This window comes from Sinocyclocheilus rhinocerous, unplaced genomic scaffold (assembly GCF_001515625.1).
Source record: "Sinocyclocheilus rhinocerous isolate Xijiao unplaced genomic scaffold, SAMN03320098_v1.1 scaffold1099, whole genome shotgun sequence".
NCBI lineage: Eukaryota > Metazoa > Chordata > Actinopteri > Cypriniformes > Cyprinidae > Sinocyclocheilus > Sinocyclocheilus rhinocerous.
The window spans coordinates 371,266-377,658 of NW_015634461.1; the positions used below are offsets into that span (position 1 = coordinate 371,266).

The 6,393-nt window shown below is 31.1% G+C and overlaps 1 protein-coding gene and 1 long non-coding RNA gene across 2 annotated transcripts in view; one reads left to right on the plus strand and one right to left on the minus strand.

Annotated features, from left to right (window-relative positions):
* The window catches only part of mrps35 (mitochondrial ribosomal protein S35), a 20,995-nt gene that overhangs the window by 8,144 nt on the left and 6,458 nt on the right, over nt 1–6,393 (minus strand). The window lies entirely within an intron of this gene.
* The window catches only part of LOC107745558 (uncharacterized), a 7,784-nt gene continuing 5,509 nt past the window's right edge, over nt 4,119–6,393 (plus strand). Inside the window, exons 1-2 of the long non-coding RNA XR_001640609.1 lie at nt 4,119–4,588; nt 5,258–5,325. This is a non-coding gene — a long non-coding RNA (uncharacterized LOC107745558). The remainder of the gene's footprint in view (nt 4,589–5,257; nt 5,326–6,393) is intronic.

Consider the following 6,393-nt stretch of genomic DNA (forward strand, 5'->3'; position numbering starts at 1 on the left):
CAATTTTTGACGTCTCATCTCAATTTAAATTATATTTATATTGTTAACAACTTCACTTAAAAATACATTGCCCCAAAAGTGTACACATACAAAAAATGGCCATATATATATTTTATATGAAATGTTTAATTATCACATTTTCAATCTAAATATATTTATATTTCTACATTTTGCACTTACCCAAAGTGTATTTTAAGATTAGAAATGTATTTTCTTGCACTTTTTGAAATATATTTTAGCATTGGATGGTTTAAACAAAATATATATTTCCTTAAGCTGCATTGTTTACAACATATATTTAAAAAATGCCAAAAATATATAGCTAATATAAATTTTAAAATACATTTACTTTATTTTGATTACTTGTTTTTTTATTCTATTTTTTTTTTTTTTAATTTATAATTATTTTAAAAATATTTACATATAGTTGTACTAAAGGAAAAAGTGTCTCAAACTCTCCTCATAGGAGCATCAACTGCAGGACTTTGACCAAAAATGTCACTGTTAGAAGAACTTCACTGAAGGCTGAGATTCATAATAAAAGCAATGAATCGAGTGCTTGAGAGCATGTGACACTAAACGATCCAAGCCTTACAATATTATCTTCTGGTAAAAGAAGTCATTTGATGATAAAATGTCAAAAAGCACATTTAAACCCAACTTGGACTAAGGTCGTTTAAGCATTGAAAACAAACTATACTTTTCGACCGTCTTGGATCGGCTGAGGAATTCTGGCACGATAAAAATGCCAAGCAGATTTGGAAAGGAACTGCTGTAATAAACACGACGAGCGGCTCTGATTTCACTGAAAACATGAAGAGACGCCGCTCAACATTTGCTTAAGCGTTTGAACGAGTGCTGCAAACTTTTAAAGACAGCTTGAGTTTGATAAGAACCCTTGGAGTCCCTCCTTAGCCTGAGACTAAATTTTCCCAATACTTCCCATCCTCAGTGACAAAAGCGTCTTTGTGTGTGTGAAGGCCTCTGGTGCAGGTGCTCCAGACTAATGACTATCAATACAGGTCATGCACACACAAACCAATCCCTCGTCCTTCTCCCTTTCCAAACGTCCTCCATTCCTCTCCTCAAATCACCCGGCCGCAGGGCACTACTTAGGGAGCGACTGATGGATTAGGTGGTTTCTATGGAGATGAAGGTGGTTTGGCCAGATCGTGAGGATTTGATTAGGACTGTTGACCCAAATGATTCAATTTAGCCGAAGAGGCAAATCAAATGGTTTGCGACTAATTGATGAGATTGGCCTTTCACTGGAGAGAGTAGGAGTGTAATTGAGGACCTGACTGAAGACATGAAGACGCTCGTGGTTTGCTTTCGAAAGGCCACCGCTGTGCGAGCCGAGCTGATCGGTTAACCGCTCGGGGAAAGAAAAATATGGGTTCTTGGAGAGCTCTTCTGTTCAAGAAACACCAAAACCAAGCGTTAAAGTCAATGTGAAATCAATATAGACCCCATTTTTGGAAATGACTTTAAAGGGTTAGTTCACCCAAAAATGAAAATTCTGTCATTAATTACTCGCCCTCGTGTTGTTCGAAACCCGTAAGACCTTCGTTCATCTTCGGAACACAAACAAAGTTATTTTTGATTAAATCTGAGGGCTCTCTGACTCTCCAATAGACAGCAAGGTAACTACCACGATCAAGGTCCAGAAAAGTACCAAGATGATCGACAAAGTAGACCGTGTGACATCAGTGGTTCAACTGTAAAGTTACGAAGCTACGAGAATACTTTTTTGCACAAAGAAAACAAAAATAACGACTTTATTCCACATTTTCGTCTCTACTGCATCACTTGTGGATGCGCGTTCACGACAGCGTGTGAATAAAGTCGTAATTTTTGTTTTCATATCTCATATTTCATCAAAAATATCTTAAATTGTGTTCCAAAGATGAACGAAGGTCTTACGGGTTTCGAACAACACGAGGGTGAGTAATTAATGACAGAATTTTCATTTTTGGGTGAACTAACCCTTTAAGAGAACAGAAACGCAAACACATACTATCAATGACCAATTAGACTGTTTACCTTCACAGGACAGACACACTCCTCAGCTCTTCAAAGCCTGTCAGACAACACCTCTATAAATGCCACTTTAATTAGGAAGAATGGAAGAATATAACGAGAGAATGGTCATACCTCATAAAGACCTTGTGAAGTATATTATGTTTATAGCATAAAGTGACTTTGATCAACAACATTTATTTGTTACTAGTGAGTATTACTGTAGTGAAAAACTACTGTAATGAAAAAATGAAATATTTGACGTTAAAATGCTTTTTCTTTAAAGCATTGAATATTCACAGAAGATACGAATATAAAGTAGAAAACTATATTGAGAAATTGGTCCTCATTTGCATATAGCTGTACTATCCTAAATGTATGTAAATCACTGATAATGGGAAAGTACATACTTTTAAAATCGCAATGAAACGGTAGTAAAAAAAAAAAAATTCTCTTTTGATTTTCACGTACATCACATGTGACGTACAGAGTTTAATGGATTATGGGGGGAAAACGTATGACAGGGACTAGCATCCACTGACAATATGGATATAAATAAAATTGTTTACAAATAGATTATAACATAAATAGATTTATAACATGCACTCAGAATAATGTGAATAAAACAGAGTATTGGAGAACATTTTACAAGATACATTTTTTTTTTTTGGTCATTATTTAGCAATTTCAGAGTGAAAACTGTTTGTACACAAAATGTTTTTTTTTTCAGTGTACAATTTAGCAATATAAAAATAAATAAATAGCATCTCAAGTTGTGGAACTTGTTGAGGAGAGGTGTGAAATTACTTAATCACTAATCAAACAAAGTAACTAAATATAGATAGAACAACTAAGGGCAACCTAGTATGAGGTTAGAACTCTTTCATTTTTACAAATAAATATTGTGATTAAATGTACAGATTCACAAAAATTAAACACAGATCCACAGATACAAGTTAGAAGTTTCACAAAAAGTACATTTAAATTCACAAATACAGTAAATAAATAAAATTACATTTGATTAAAAAAAGTAACAAATATATTTTTGTTACACTTAATAACATGCTTTTGTGGATTTAACTCATTTTTAATGTTCTTTATTTATTTATTTATTTATTTTTGTAGCTCATAATATAATTATTTGGAAATATGAAATCATTTTATTCCACATTTTCGTCTCTACTGCATCATTTGTGGATGCGCGTTCACGACAGCGTGTGAATAAAGTCGTTATTTTTGTTTTCATATCTCATATTTCATCAAAAATATCTTAAATTGTGTTCCAAAGATGAACGAAGGTCTTACGGGTTTCGAACAACACGAGGGTGAGTAATTAATGACAGAATTTTCATTTTTGGGTGAACTAACCCTTTAATCTTTCAATTGAAAAACGTGACGTTTCTCCATATAATGGAAGTTTAATAAAAATTATTATATGTGTTTACAGATATATTTTTAAATGTATTTCAAAATATAATGCTAATGTATATTTTAAATACATTTCATATGTTAGCATTATAATATAAAAAAGCTATATATCTATATCTAAATGTAGTTATAATATTCAAAATATATTTAAAAAATACTTTTTGTATTTAGCCAAAATATATTTTATTATCAGAAATTTATTTTTTCCACATTTAATATTTCATATAAATACAGGTAAATACATAAATATGTTTTGATATTTTGAAGTTTTAGTTACTTATATTTCCAACATTTACCCAAAATGTATTTTAAGATTGGAAACTTTTTTTTTTGTTGACATTTTGTAATATATTTTAGCATTTGAAGGTTTAAAAAAAAAAAAAAAAAAGTATATTATACTTATTTATTTATTATTCATACAGTATATTATTGTACTGTTTATTAATATTTTGAATTAGCTTTTATTTTTATATTTTTAATTTTATTTGTAATTTAATTTAATTTTATTATTATTTTTTTGTTTTGTTTTAATAATGCTATTATGTGCTGTTGTTACTATTATTACTTTTATATTTTATTGTTTTAATTTCTTTTTATTTCAGTTTGGAAGCCTTCAGTTTGCCGACTTTGAGAAGTTCAAGTGTATAAATTACACCGCTCTTGTCCTTAATCTGTGTTTTATCAAAAAGCGCCTGCTAATTCATCCTCTGTTGTGCTAATGAGGTGAATCATGCGACACTCGAAGGTTACTAATCGCTTTTTCGAGTCTCACTTAATTCACAAAGGAAACTGTCACATTACATCTGTTGTCAATTAAATAGCCGCTCTCAACTTTGATCGTGAACTCGGTGTAAGCGGAGACGGTTCTTCCACGCAGATATGACGTGAATTATTGACGAAGCGTTTCATCGTGCTGTAATGAGAATCTTCTGAGGCGCCGCCAACTGCTTTTTCCAATGGAATCTCCCTGTCAGCCAATCAGATGCTTCCATTCAGCCGCCGTTTCCACTCTCGGGTTGCTCATTGGGCAAGACAGCTGTCAATCATCTTATCAGGTGGAAAATCAGGTGGATAATCATGACACTAATTGAGTGATGGCTTGCTTTGGTTTCACCACTAAACATTGTGGATCAAGCTCAAGGTAAGAATTAAAACTAAACTAAGAATTGAAAACAAATGACCTTTTTTTGTAGTTGTTTTCACACCAATTTAACATTCAAAAACAAGCCCCCTCATAAAAAAAATCATATATATTTTTACATATAATTGCTAATATATTGTAAAATATATTTACAAACATACATTTTAGTTGATATTTTTTTTCTTACTTTATTTTCACACGAAATATTTATATTGTTCAAAATATATTAAAAAAAAATGCATTTTGCATTTACCAAAAATTTATTTTAAGATTAAAAATGTATTTTCTTGCATATTTTGTAGTACATTTTAGCATATTGAAGGCTTTGAAATATATTTTCAATATGAAAAATTAATTGCCTTAAGCTGCACGGTTTACAACATATATTTAGCATATATTTTGGCCATAAAAAATATTTTATATGTTAAAATAAAATAAAAATAAAATAATTTTGGTCAGAGAAAAAAAAATATAAAAATGATATTTCCATTTCCACTTTTCAGGCCTGAAAATAAATAAATAAATAAATAAATACATTCCAGGTTTAATTCCAAACTAATTTCAAACTTAGGGAAGGGGATGTAAAAACCCAAAGTGCACCGTCACTGTTGTGGATTCCCAACCTTTATTCTTGCCCCCCTCATCCTATCGTTTAATGTCGTCCCACAGGGGGTCTCTGTCATGGAAATCCACCCCGCTGCCAGCGGGACCCCACTGAAACTTTCATAAGCGTTCAGGTACAATAGATATATGAAATATTCATGTGTTCAGTGACAGACATCAGAGAGACTGTCCTGTGATTCAAACACACGAGCACGGAGAACACATCAACCTCCATCAGACAGAAGCTGATCACAATCCAGTCGATGTACTGATACAGAAATCACAATGATCAATAATGATTAGTGCTAAGGCAAGCATCACTATTATTATTACTCATGCTTAAAGCAATGGTTCACTTAAAAATTAGAATTTTGTCATAATTTACTCCATTTATGCCATTAGAAAGTTTGAACAAAAGTGAATTGACACATGAAACATATGATATTATTGCTAATGTTATACCGCTTTGCCACCCTTAAGAAATATATTATGTATATAATTATATATATAAAAAAAGTATATAATTTATTATTATTAAATTTAGTTTTGTATAAATACATCATATATATGTATGTGTACATATATATAATTCTAGAATTAATATACATATACATACACACAAACATGTATTACTGTATAGTACTTTTAACAAAAAATAAAATCAAGTGGTGACTGATATTGATACTAATATAGATATTATGCATCTCAATTACTGTTGACATCTGAAGACTATTTTAACATCTACAGGGTTAATTTTCTTCATGCAAAATGTTTTATTTCATGCAAATTTTGACCTACATATTTCTTGACAGTTTTCATGAAATCCACCCTGTAGCATGTAAATCCTGCCCTACTGTGTAGATATTAGGGCTGTCAAAATGGCTGAAAATCTCATTTCGAATTTTGTACTTAAATATGATCAATATTCAAATTTAAAAGGCATAATTTCAGTTATGGGGAAAAAAGCTTTTGGCTTCTCTCTTGAGGCCACAAGAGGGCGCATCGAGCAAAATATTACTAATGCACGTTTCTTCAAAGCAATAAAATAACACGACTATCTTTGAAAAAAGTGCATAATGTTTAAATTGATGTTTATAAACCATATATAATTAAGTTGCTTAAACAATTAGAAACAAAACCGCATCATGCATGTATGTATAGTTTAATACAAAGGACCGAAAACCAATCACAAAGAGTACTTT